Here is a 13,000-nt window from a genome sequence, read left to right on the forward strand (position 1 = left end):
TGATCAGGGGGTTGGGGCGCCTTCCCCTGTCATGAACAGAGCAGGGCGGATAGGGAGGTTGTGGCCCCACCCCCCGTCACACACAGAGCCACAGGGCAATCAGGGGGTTTGGGCGCTGCCCCCTGTCACGCTGATCCCAGTGCCGGGAGGCCTCTCGGCTCCGCTGATGCCAGTGCTGGGAGGCATATTACCCTTTTACTATATAGGATAGAGGCCTGGCGCATGGGTGGGGCTGGCTGGTTTGCCCTGAAGGGTGTCCTGGATCAGGGTGGGGGTCCCCAGTGGGGTGCCTGGCCAGCCTGGCTGAGGGGATGATGGCTGTTTGCAGCTGGTCACACCCCTTCAGGGTGGGGGTCCCCACTGGGGTGCCTGGCCAGTCTGGGTGAGGGGCTGAGGGCTGTTTTCAGGCTGGGGGTGACTGAAGCTCCCAACTGCTCCTTTTTTTCTTTTTTTTCTTTTTTTTTATTCTGGGCCAGCTTTAGCTCTGATGCTCCAGCTCTGAGGCTTCTGCTGCTGAAAGAAGGTATCTGGTTTGTTTCGGTTCTATAATCGAAACTCTGTATCAACCCCAGCTCTGAGATCCCGGCCTCACTGAAAGCAGGTTTCTGGGGTTTTGTTTAGCTTCTATATTCGTTACAATGTTTCTTAAACTGCAGGCTCAGAGGTCGGCAGAGCAGACGGGGAACCTTGGTTTCCTCCATCACTGAAGCACGCAAGCCTCATGTTAGTTTCAAGCTGCCTGGCTGCCATCCACCATCTTGGCTGGCAGTTAATTTGCATATCACCCTGATTAGCCAATGGGAAGGGTAGCAGTCGTACGCCAATTACCATGTTTCTCTTTTATTAGATAGGATAGTTTCCCATGTTTATATGGTTTGAGAAGTGCAAGGTTAAAGATAGGAGGTGCCTAATAAAAAATAAAAAAAATAAAAATAAAAAAGTAAAAAAAAAGCAGAAATCGGTTTGGCTCAGTGGATAGAGCGTCGGCCTGCGGACTGGAGGGTCCCAGGTTCTATTCCAGTCAAGGGCATGTACCTGGGTTGCGGGCATATCCCCAGTAGGAGATGTGCAGGAGGCAGCTGATCGATGTTTCTCTCTCATCGATGTTTCTCACTCTCTATCTCTCTCCCTTCCTCTCTGTAAAAAATCAATAAAATATATTTAAAAAAAAAAAGATAGGAGGTGCCTTTCATGAATAACGTAAGAGTGTATTAATGGGTACATTAGGAATATTGGGAGACGGAGATATATTATGGAGGTTTTTACTTTTGTACTTGGCTGAAAAACTTATTTTTAAATTTTAGAACATCTTGTGGGTATCGCTTTATTGTATACAATTTAGGAAATATTATAAGTTAGAAACATTAAAAATAGCCTACCAGAGTGTTTACCTCTATTATGCAGATTCCTAAACTGAGCAGATTGAGCTAAAATGCTGGTTATTGCCATAACTTTAATTACTGCCATAAAATTATCTGTTAACCCAGAGGTTTCCACCCTGGGACCTAAATTCCAAAAGAAACAAAAACCTTCAAAGGTAGTAACATATTTCTTCATATTGGAAATCCTGCTCTTGAAAGCAAGATGTTAAAAGAAGGCCGGACTCTGTGAAGGAGAACCCCTCCTGTATAGCAAGAAAGCCTCCTGATGCGAACTCAGGAACAAGCTTGAGTGACAGGTCAGCGGCACTGCGATCAAAAGCAGAGCGAGCATGAGAGGCTGTGATGGACTTGCAGTTTTCTGTGACTGGATGGGTTCACAGCCACAGCCCTGGGTCTGGATTCAAGGGCAAACTCTGAGTCTAGCTGGATATATCGACTAAAACAGATAACAAACTCGCCCCTTGAAAACCAATGAGATGGATATCTGTACAGGCCCTTCTTCCCACAGTCTCTTTATAGGTAGTTGAAAATTCAGAGTTTAAGGCAGAGTATCTCTACAGTGTTTGACTCATTTTCATTTTTATTGTTATTATTTGAATGTTTCCTTCCTGGTGCTCAAAGACTACAGATACCCAGAAGAAGGGAGAATATACATATAACGCATACTTACAATGTTGAGATGTACAATGTCTAATTTCTTATATCTCTGTCATTGTAGTAGTTCAGGATGAATGTCCCACTGCTGCTTGTCTATAATCCTTAATATATGAGCATTAAAATGCAGAGATAAATAAAATAGTTTCTACAATGGTGTACAAAGCATCGCTTTTGTGGTACATTTAAGATAACAATAACAACTCAGAATGCATTTTTGTTTTCACTATGGCTGTAGTTTAGAAATAAAAGTTAGAAAATTTTTGCTATTTTTTTGCCTACAAAGTGTATAGACTAAGCTAGCTTACAACCATAAAACTTCAAAATCATACTGTTTTTAAGAATCTTATCTTCCTTGCAAAAGAAAGTCTCCCTGACACAAATGTTGAATTTATTTCACACTGAAAATAAAATTACCTCAAATTTAGGAGAATTAAACTAACTGCATTTATCATAAATGATTCTCTTTTAAATTTAGTGAAGTTTTGAAAATCAGCTAACAGCTTAATATCCCTGTGATCATTTGTTAATAAGCAAATTAATTTGTAGTGACTGTTTTACTTTATTATTTATAGTGCGTATAGAAGACAGAGCACATTCACACCCTTTAATTCACAGTCTCTCTACCACCCCTTGCCATGTGAATAGTAGTCCCCACTCTACTCCTTCTACAGGAAAAGAAATTGAGGCTCTAAAAAGATGTCCTGTTCAATGTCATAAAGTAACCAGAATTCTAACCTGATTTCATGAACAAACTGTATGTAGAACCTAATCATTTAGATAAAGAATGGAGCAGTGTATTTTAATGCTAGAAGGGTGTCCTAATATCATATAGTCTAACACAGTGGCCGGCAAACTGCGGCTCGCGAGCCACATGTGGCTCTTTGGCCCCTTGAGTGTGGCTCTTCCACAAAATACCACGTGTGGGTGCTCACGTACAGTGCGATTGAAACTTTGTGGCCCATGCGCAGAAGTAGGTATTTTGTGGAAGAGCCACACTCAAGGGGCCAAAGAGCCGCATGTGGCTCGCGAGCCGCAGTTTGCCGACCACTGGACAGATGTAAAAATGATGATAAAAGCTCAGCAATTTCCAGTCATTTCCTCAGTGCAACCCTGACCCATATCCATCATATTAACTCCTGAGAGAATAAACCTTCTACTTCCAAATTTCTGACACCTAGCTTCTGGGCTCTTTCTATTTTTAGGAGGATTTACCCACTTAATGTTTTTTTTTTTAATTATTGACCAGAAATTTTAATATCATAGAATCTTAAATTATTTAGAACAATAAAAAAATGATACATACTGGCTACCAAGTCTTATCCAACCTCTTCGTTTTCTGGATAAGAGAACAAAACCCAGTGTGGTTAGTGGTTATATAATTTTCCTAGTCTGGCCCAGCCATATTCTGAGATGCATGATGAATTCTCTTTTTGAAGATCTTAGCTGCCCAATTTATTTTCAAATTTAAACTCAGATTTTATGGTTGGCAATGAAATCAACTCTCTTGCTACATTCTAGTTGTACTGAAAGGATCACCACCAAAACCTGTTTGTGGAAGGTATTCTCAGAGCCAGAATTAAGATTCATTATTGTAATATATCCTGAAACTGTTGCGTATGACTGATAGCACAAGATAGAAGAAGGGTTTGGTTATAGTTACCATATATAGTCATTGTCTTAGAAGAGCTGACATAAAAAAATTAATTTCAACATGAATACCAATCCTATGCTAAGTATTTTCATGTTAAATATGTTGAACATATTTATGTACCATGCATTACATGCAAAATAGAATCTGTGACGGTGTGCAATTTTATTGTACATAGTGACATACATGTACACCTACCTCTAGTGTGCATGTGGCATTCAATTCCTATCTGTATACAATAGCATGGTTCAAAAGGGCTTTTTCTGTTAAAACCACTGAAGCTTGATTCCCAACACGGTGCTATCTTATCTTCCTTCTCTTCAATCTCTCAGTTAATAGGATTTCTGTAAACCAGCAGGACAGTGGGTTTGGTAGCTCAGCAGATTAGTCTGTGAGCTTTCATCCTTGGAACCTAGTTCAAATTCAGGCCTACCAAGATGTCCAATAATCTTCCATGGATGGATTGCTCTCAGAGGGCATGAAGCCCAGCTTATCTTTGAACCTGATTTGGAGCTGGTTTTGCACCCTTCTTAAAACTTGAGGTTTCATTCATGCAACTGAGAAAGAAAGTATGAAATATAGGCATTTGCTTTTTTGGTCAGAGACAAGTATGCTTCTGAAAAAAACTCAATTAGGTGTCTCCAAAAAAAATAAATTTTCTTATTTCTCTCCTTAATCATAAATGTGCTAGGAATATCCAAAAAAGTAAATCAATATTCATTTTGCACATCTTTACAACCCCTTTACACAAGGGTCTAAGAGTAGTTTTCACTGTCTCCTCCTACCATATTCTAACTATATTATTGCACATGCAAGACTAATTGTAGAGTGATTTAATCATGTTACTAATTTAATTAAAAACCTGTGGCAATGTGGTTTTTTTGTTTGTTTTCAGTTCTGCATTATATCCAAACATGCCTGAATTGCAAGTTCTAACCTACCAAACTTTTCTTTCTTCTTGTCTGCAGTCAACAACTTTCTAGTCAGGCAGGAAAGTTTGTCATCAATATATACCATACGTCTTTTGTCCCTGAGCATTTAATTCATTTACCTCTCTCCACCCATACCTTGTCACCTGCTGGAGTGCCGTCAGCCTTCATCTATTCCAGTGCTACCTATCTTTATCAGACTGACTTGATCTCCCGTAAACTCTGTTTCTGCCATGCCAGTACACAAGACTCAGACTTTTATAAGGCAGATCAGAATGAATACTAAATTAAGCATCCGGTAACTAGCCTTCTATTCACCTCTATGTTAGTAATTAGCTGTGTAATGTCTAATTGTGACCCTGCTGATTCTTTCCTCCTAATCACTGAGTATCACCTATCAAATGATAAGATCGCAACAGATGATCTGGAGTTCCTAGATCAAGAACTGTAATGGATTTATAAATTCTTGTTTATTTCCAGTGAACCAGATAATATTTTTCTTTGTGTATTTATTACAGATTACTCTCTCCTCTTTGATGGATACATGTATAAAATATGTATGTGGAATGAAATCATGGCTGGGTATTCAGTTAAGATATTTTTGATAGGCAAAACACAAATTTTAAGAGTATAAAGCCTCTAGTCCTTTATTTGCACTAAAAGTAGAAATAAAACCATCTAGAATTCACTTCATTTAACAATTTACTCACCAGGGGTTAGAATCCCCCTCCTTTGCAGAATTTTTTATTTTTATTTTAAGGAACAGAACACCATATGTAGCAAAATTTCTATAAACTAAAACTCATGGTAGTTGAATTTTCTGAATGTCTTTGTTCTGCACAATCCCAATACCATGAACTTTCAAACCTTTTAAAATAGGCAAGGATTAAAAATGGCATGTAAATTTGAAAGAAACTATTGTCTATTACTAATTATAAGCAGATTTATTCAGAATGAATAATATCTTAAAAAAATGTTCATGACCTTTCATTCCCCTAAACGATGGAGAAGCTAGAATGGCTAGCAAATTTTCCATTAGGAATCAGCGGAGTTTGAAAATCTACTCAAAGTTCAGTAGCCCACAAAATCAGAAATATTTCCTATCTGTCCCTTTGCTAACCACATTTGCCAACCCCTGGTCTAGGCATTGAATAAGGAAGTGCATACCTATTTAATTTTAACAAAAGTGTTTCAGATTCTATTAGAGAAAATAAAATGAATGGTATGGCTACTATTATAGCAACATAAGTAATGATGCCAAATCTCTGTGACCTAACACAATAGAAGTTTATTTTTCATCCACGTGAAACCAGAGGTCATTCATCCAACCCCTTAGGACATCAGTCCTCCTTGTGGTGTCTCAGTAATCTACTTAGGACCTCCAGCTCTACCATCTCAACAAGTTCACTGCATAAAAGAAAGTCCAAATAATTAAGCAGGAGATGTTCACTCCTCCAGCCTGGACGTGATCCTTGTCATTTCTGCTTACATGCCATTGGCCAGACTAGTTATATGACCTTGTCTAACAGCAAAGAGTCTGAGAAGTATCTCTTGCATGTCTAAGAAGAAACAGAAGCCCAGAAATTGTTGAGCACTAATAATATTTGCCACATCGTGGAAGTCTCTCTGAAAAATTGCATTTAATCTAAAAATAGAGAATGAATCAAGCAAGTAAAGAGGAAACAAGATCAGACAGAGAAAGCAGGATATGAGAAGATGAAAACAAAACAAAGCATAACAAAAGTGAGTGGGTGGTGTATTCCAAAAATCAAAGAAGACCAATGATTGGTATGGAAAGTGGAATAAAGTGTCATTAGGGAAAAATAAAGAGTAAAGTTCAGGCATAGCCTTGTAATCCCTGGGCAAGTTTGAATAGTATTCAATGGACCACCAGTGAAGAGTTGGTGAATACAGGCAGAGTATCTTCCCGCTTATGTTACTAGTATAAAAGAACCAAGCTACCTTCTGAGCCGAGAATGGCTTGGGGAATTTGTCTATGTGAAGCAAACCCAGATGAAATTCTTTCTGTTTTATTGGGAATTTCTTGTGCTGAGCATCTCATTTACAGGTTTTAAATAAAATTTTCTTTCAATTAATTATTTTACCACTAAAGGTCATAAAACATTTACAAGAATTAATAAAAATATTCTGTTAACAAAGAAGATCTTCTACACAAAAGCCACAATGTTATTTCCTTGTGAAATTTAACCTAATATTTGCCACAAACACCCCAAACCTATCTCTGTTTACACAGACTATGTGTCAGCAAGGAGATTAATGAAGAAGAATCTTACAAGAGGATCTTTGTTGTTCTTGCTATAAAATGTAGTTTATGGAACCCCTCTATCCTGAAAGAAAACCCTTATTCGCTCTCTTGTTTTCATTCCCCTTCTCTCATCAGCTGCCAAACAGTTTTTATAAGTTAAAGAATTGGATTTTTATGAAACAGGAAAATATTTTTAGTTGACTCTTGGGTATACATTTTGTAAATACTAGATACCTAAATTATGGAGCACCGAATAATATATGCGATGTTATGAATTTAATTTTGATTTTTTTCACAACTACCTAAGCAACATAACTCATCCACAGTGTAATCACACCTTTTATAACAATTCTTACATATATATCTATCATGTTAATTATAGTCTACATGTCTGACAAGAATTTTATGACAGCTGAATCAGTTTTTATTTCTCTCTGGAAGTAGGTGATGTGTTTGCTCCCTGTGGGCTCATTTTATTAGTTGCATTCAGCATGAACTACTGAGAAAGGAGGCTCCACAATCCACAGTTCTGGTTTTTGAGATTGCTAAGCATCTCAATGCAATTCCATCGCCACGTTTTCCAATTGAAGCTGACCCTGAGTTTGTACCACATGCCATCTCCTTGCAAATGCTTTTCTGAGAGGAGCCAGTAAGACCCAGCTCCTTTTAAGACTATTGACTCTACAATAGTTTGCCAGTGAGGAGAAGCAGTGGCGTCTTCCCTCTTCCACATGGAGCCTGCTAAACCCCATCCCTCTGAGACTGAAGGAGTCAGACCTCATTCAGGGCTAATGTGATTGTCCAAAAAATAAAGTGCTCTCAATTTACAGATGTCTTTATGTATGTATAAAGTGGAGGACTGTGGGATTAATTCACAAGAAATGCCACTTCCTTCCTAAATATTGTTTAAAATAGGAAATGGAGCGAACACAAATCCAGATTTTTTACAAAAAGGTGTGGTTCGCCCTGACCGGTTTGGCTCAGTGGATAGAGCGTTGGCCTGCGGACTGAGGGGTCCCAGGTTCGATTCCGGTCAAGGGCATGTACCTTGGTGGCAGGCACATCCCCAGTGGGTGGTGTGCAGGAGGCAGCTGATCGATGTTTCTCTCTCATCGATGTTTCTAACTCTCTATGCCTCTCCCTTGTTCTCTGTAAAAAAATCAATAAAATATATTTTAAAAAAGGTGTGGTTCTACTTCTTCTGTGACCATGTGATAATCACATATTTAATCAAGAAAGAAATAAAACATAAACTGTTAGTGTCTTTTCATGATAAACACTGACACATCAAAATTATTTGTTTGCCAACTCTCCCCCCAAAACCAATTATTGCTTTGCATGCTATATTTCTGAGGGTCAAAACACTTTTATTTTGAGAAGATAAAAAAAAAATCCTGGTGAATTAAATGATACTGGAGAAACTGATGGAGTTAAAAGGACTGACAGATATATAATAGTTAATTTTGAGAGCTTCATATGTGGCGGGCACTGTGTTAAGCACTTTTCTGGATTTTCTGTTTAAATCCTTATGAAAACTCTGAGGTAGAGATATTATTTACATTTTATAGCATAATTAAATCTGAAGTTAAGCATCTGCTTGATATTACAGGGACAAAAGTACCAGGCAGACCAGAGATATAAATCTAGTCATTTTCTTCAGACCAAATTTGTGATCATAGTTTCACCTAATTTGTATTGTTTCCTTCATAAACAAGAAAAGTAAAGAGATGTTCTTTATATCCAAAATGGCATTTAGTCTGGGCAGCAGTTTGGCATGGCATTAGACGAATTAATGATAGTTCAGTAATCATAAACTTAGAATGGTCCTTTTGGTATGCCACAAATCTCTGAGCCCCTTTAACTATGTATGTAAATGTTCACATGGCTGTTTGCAAAAAAAAAAGTGTGTGTGTTTGTGAATAGATGACAATGAGGAGACAATAAACACCAAGGATGACTCATGACACCATTTAAAACTATAACCATTCTCTAGCAGATCATATTTAATGAAAAGAAATGTTTAATTTGGGTCAAGAAAGAATTATAATAATAATTAGAGGCCCTGTGCACGGGATTCATGCACTGGTGGGGAGTGTGGCCTGTGGGGATAGGTCTTCTGTGGGAGCACCACTCATCCCAGTCAGCCGAGTGGCTGTGGGCTGGCCTTCTGAGAGGCTGCTCCTACTGTGGGAGCACTGCTAATCCCCATCCTCCTGCGTTGAGTGGCTGCCCCCTGGTAGTCAGTGCGCATCATAGCGACTTGCTGGGGTCCAACCCCAGCAGGTCCAGGGGTCCCCAAAGGTGTGGATGGAGTTGGCGAAGAAGGAATGACACGGAGATAGCGTTCAGTTGATTAGCAGCCTAGCCAGGATCTCTAGCCAGGATCTCCAGCCAAGTTCTGGTCTGGATCTCCAGTGAAGTTCTGGTCTGGATCTCCAGCGAAGTTCTGGTTAGGATCTCCACCCATGTTCTGTCCAGGTTTTCCAGCCAGGTTCAGTCACCAGGTTCTAGTCAGGTTCTCTTGCCATGTTCTATAGTCAGGTTCAGTCCAGGATCTTTTGCCATGTTCTCTCGCTAGGTTCTGTCTCTATGTTCTGTTGCCAGTTTCTGTCCAGGATCTTTTGCCATGTTCTCTCCAGCGAAGTTATTCTGTCTCTATGTTCTGTGTAGGTTCTGTCTTCTAAGTTCTGTCTTGTTACATCTGTATTTATACCAGTTGATTCCAATCCTATCAATCTCTATTCCAAAGGTTAGGGCGTTTCTTATCTCCTTTCCAGGGAGTAAAGATTATGTAGCTTAAGCATGATTGTTTGTAGTTAAAGTGATTAATTACCTGCCTGGCACTTAGTTGAGGGGTTTTATTCCCTCCCTAACTTCAGGGGAAAATCCCTACCTGGGGGAACAACCTTTCTTGGAGAGGTGACCTTGGTTAAAACACAGCGCCAAGAAGGTGAGCAAACATATTAAGAACTGTATGCCATATATGCCAGGTCCCTTGAAACAGTAAGGATGGACTGGCTCCCGGCAATCTGGTCATTCCAGTCATTCCAACGTTTAGTTGCTGGGCTTTTATTATATAGGACTAGAGGCCTGGTGCACGAAATTCATGCACTGGGGAGGGGGGATCCCTCAGCCTGGTCTCCACCCTCTTGCAGTCCTGAACCCCTCAGGGGATGCCTGCCTGCCAGCTTAGTCCCATTCCCCATGGGGAGTGGGCCTAAGCCAACAGTTGGAAATCCCTCTCGCAGTCCAGGACCTCTTACTCCTTACCGCCCACCTGCTCACAGCTCCTTACTACTCAGCTTGCTGCTCCTTATCACTGCCATGGAGGCAGGAGAGGCTCCCACCACTGCCACTGCGCTCACCAGCCGTGAGCCCTATCTTTCTGTGTAGTTGTCTGTGGGCCAACTGCTCTCTTTCTTCTCACTTAGGGCGAGCAGTATGTGAGGGCAGAGTGCACTGTAGTGGAATGCAGAGGGCTGCCCCGAGCTGAGGAGAATGGCCAGGCCCATGGGGTGAGAAGTGAACACAGAGGACGCTATCTCACCCAATTCTGGGGTGGGCTGGCGGGCCTTCATCTGCCTGACCCCACCCAGGGAGGGACCAAGCAGGGTGTCCACTCCATTCTCCATCCTTCCATCTGTGACACTTGTCACCCTTGCCAGGCCTCCTCCAAAGTGAGTTCAGCTCAATCTCTGAATGTAAAAGGGCCGGGGGTGGGGGGTCCACTCCAGTGCCCCCTGATTCCCAGCGACAGGACCTGGTCGACAGGACCTGATCTCAGGATGTTGGCCACAGCAGCAGAACATAGATCTGTTTCAAGAAAAGTTGGGAATGCAGACTTTCATATCACCCCCTATTCCAAAAGGTGGCAGTTTATTCACGTTGTGGCAAAGACGCCTTCAAGGGTAACATAAGTGGGTAAAGTCAGGGCCAAGCTGGGCCATTTCCCCATCCAATCTCTCTGAGGTGCGTGGACAGAACCAAGTCTCAGATCTTTGGAGGACACTTCCGGAGCTTTTTTAAGCCTAAAGGACAGTAGTCTATCTCTATTCTTGTTCTTTGGGATTTTTTCATCGTCAGATAAAAGGATGCGTACATTGGGACAATCCTCTTGAGATACCATATTCCAGTTACACCCATGTGATGATGACAGCGCCCCTCAGAGGGAGGGAGCCAACAGATGGGGAGCAGGGACTTCTGAAAACCAAAGCGATGACAGAGATGCTAAGCCTTTCCTTCACGTGACTGACACCCCTCTTCAGGCAGCCTGCAGGCCGGGTGTCTGCTGGACCTTTACCACTTGATGTCTTGGCAGGCTGCCCTGGGCCCTGGTAGGCGGTGTGCAGGGCCACCTGGGCCCGGGGGGAGTCGTCCCCTCACCCCAGCCACTCATGGTACAACTCTTGAACGTGGGCGCTGGTCTCCGGGGGCCACACCGGATGGCAGTGTAGATGCCTTCCATCTGCCGCAGCGGTGCCCTTCTGCATGCCCATCGTCCGCCTGGGCCTGGCCCCTGCCGCTTAGGCATCCCTGACGCAGGCCAGCACCTCCATGAAGGGGCACTGAATTTGCTCCTCTCCAGCTTCAGGACCACGTCTGGATGTTCTGAAAGCCGTAAGCAGCCTCAAAGCGTAGCAGAACCTCTCCGTCCCTTTCAAGGGCGACCTCCTGGAAGTCTTTGTTCCTCAGGGTGCAGTAGGTGAGCACCCCCACATCCTCACGGAACAGCTCCTTGGCCAGGTACCCATCGGAGCTGACACCCTCATCCCTCGTGGAGCCTCACCTCCTTCTCCTTCATGTCTCCAAACAGAGTGTCCACGGCGGAGTGTCCAGAGTGTTTGAGGCGAGGTCGCTTTGCTCCATTATCTGGAAAATTTCACCCGAGGTTAACATGCAGTCAGCCCCAGGGACTATGCGAAGCTGTGGGAACATATTCTCAAAGGGCCTCCAGTTTCTTGCCATAACACGGGGCCACGATGACGTGGAAAATCTTGTCTAGGGACATGTTCTGCCATCTGGTGAAGTAATCCTTCACCGGAGAGCCCATGATCTGCTGGGGAGACTTGGCCGTGCAGAGGTGGGGGGTGATGGGGTGACCCAGCACATGCTCTGCATATCGGACCCAGCTGGGGCAGGCGGAGGTCAGCATGGGTAGCCGGGGCTCCTCCTCACGGTGCTGGCAGTACCGACGCACAAATTCCTTCTGACTCTCCCAGATGCTGAAGTCCGCAGCTATCTTCATGTCAAAGACAGGGCACACCAAGGCTTTTGAGAAAGCCGCAGAGCCTTCTGGAGGCATCAGTGACATTGAGGCTGAATTTAGCAGCAAAATAAGGCAGAGACTAAGGATGCACAGACACTGCCAGCACTTTGTGCTGTGAGGTATCACATTTCTTATTAAGGTTCAGAACATGGAAGAAGTCCTTCATGTTTCTGTTGAGAAACTTGGACTCCTTCCTCCGTGGTCACACAACTGTCACACGCCAGGCAGTCACTCAGAAATATCTTGGCATCGGCCAACTTGTGGAATTCTCCCTTCTCTCTGCTCTCCTGAGCCAGACTCTGGACTATGGCATTCTCTTGGTCATCGGTTTTTATTATTTACTACATTCCTTCCATGTGCAGTACACTTCATCTGGAGTGGGGTGGGCGGGGGCTGGCTCCAATGACCTGGAGGAAACACAGGGAGAGCAGTCAGTCACCACTGGTCACCCCTGACTCTGCTGGCAGTATCCTTTCTTCCTTGTGGAGCATCTAGGGAGGGGAAGTGCCTGAGGCTGAGTTCCAGGAGGCTGGCAGCACTGTCAAGATCGTGCTGGAGGTGCTGGTCCATTGGTGCCTGGCCTGTCCTCTGGAGATTGAACCTACAGGACTATTAAGGAAGCCAGTCCCCGGTTCCACCCCACCTCTGCCACCAATTGATTGGAGTCTGAGGGCCAGGAGGAGGGACCAAGAGGCCTGCCTTCCAGCTGCTCGCCAGTCCCTAGGCCACTCTGGTTCCCTGTTCACCATCCCCTGATCAACTGGAGCCTGCGACCCAGGGAGGGACCAAGCAGTCTGCCTTCCACCCACCCGCTCAAAATGTTGCTGCTGCCACAGATTCATTGGAGCCTGA

At 43.1% G+C, this 13,000-nt stretch overlaps 1 pseudogene; it reads right to left on the reverse strand.

Moving 5' to 3' along the window:
• Nucleotides 1-11,015: 11,015 nt before the first annotated feature.
• Nucleotides 11,016-12,718, reverse strand: LOC132236169 (nuclear prelamin A recognition factor-like; annotated as a pseudogene).
• Between the last annotated feature and the right edge of the window lie 282 nt (nt 12,719-13,000).

The sequence above is a fragment of the Myotis daubentonii genome, chromosome 5 (genome assembly GCF_963259705.1).
Source record: "Myotis daubentonii chromosome 5, mMyoDau2.1, whole genome shotgun sequence".
Taxonomy (NCBI): Eukaryota; Metazoa; Chordata; class Mammalia; order Chiroptera; family Vespertilionidae; genus Myotis; species Myotis daubentonii.